A 1148-nucleotide genomic window follows, 5' to 3' on the forward strand; every position below is an offset into this window, starting at 1 on the left:
TTCAATCAAGTTGGTGATCTTAGAAGACATCAGAGAATTCATACAGGAGAGAAACCTTACAAATGTAATGAATGTGAAAAATGCTTTAGCTACAAAAGCAACCTTAGAAGTCACCAGAGAATTCATAAAGGGGAGAAGCCTTACAAATGTGGTGAATGTGACAAATACTTTTCCCACAAAGTCAGTCTTAGAATTCATCAGAGAATTCATACAGGAGAGAAACCTTACAAATGCAATGAATGTGACAGTTTCTTTACCCGAAAAGACAGTCTTAATATCCACCAGAGAATTCATACAGGAGAGAAACCTTACAAATGTAGTGAATGTGACAGATGCTTTACCTATAAAGGTGATCTTAGAAAACATCAGAGAATTCATACAGGAGAAAGCACCTTACAAATGTGAATGTGACATGTGCTTTACCCAAAAATTCAATCCTCATCTTCATTAGAGAATTCATACAGGAGAGAAGCCTTACAAATATAATAAATGTGACAAATGCTTTAGCCAAAAACAATATTAACTCTTATCAGAGAATGCACACAGTTGACACCTTCACAAATGAAGTGAATGAGAAAAACCCGTTTCCAAGAAAGATCATCTTAGAATTTATCAGAGACTACATATAGGAGAAGGAACTTATAAATATAGTAAATGTTCAAATCCTTCAGTGTTGGTTCACCACTTAAAATACAACAAAGAATGCATTCAGGATAAAAACCTTCTGAACGTGATATATGAGGAAAGGTCTTTACCCAAATCTCAGACCTAAAAAAATACCTGGTTATTTATATTCAGAAAAAAGTGTCCACTGGAAAAACTATGGCATGTGCTTTATTCCAGCGGTATTGTTTGCAACACTTGAAGCTCCACACTAGAGAATTATTATATATGCGAGGAAGTTGGGAAAACATTTAAATAATCCTCTAATCTTAGGAGCGACCCAGGGTTTATGCTCAGAGAAACTGAAAATGCAGCAATGAAGGAAATCTTTCATTAAAAGTTTTTACTTGTTCACTTTTAATATGTCATGATGGAGAAGCTAAAAGAATGGAGTTGTATAAACTTTCCTGGAGACTGAAATGATCTATTTCAAAGAGAAGCTATGAAATACATGCCTCAAAATAGCTAATGAAACTGACAGCATT

At 34.4% G+C, this 1148-nt stretch overlaps 1 pseudogene; it reads left to right on the top strand.

Moving 5' to 3' along the window:
* The first annotated feature begins 6 nt into the window (after window positions 1–6).
* On the top strand, window positions 7–741 carry LOC115029049 (annotated as a pseudogene).
* The last annotated feature ends 407 nt before the right edge of the window (window positions 742–1148 follow it).

The sequence above is a fragment of the Mus caroli genome, unplaced genomic scaffold (assembly GCF_900094665.2).
Source record: "Mus caroli unplaced genomic scaffold, CAROLI_EIJ_v1.1 scaffold_10431_1, whole genome shotgun sequence".
NCBI lineage: Eukaryota > Metazoa > Chordata > Mammalia > Rodentia > Muridae > Mus > Mus caroli.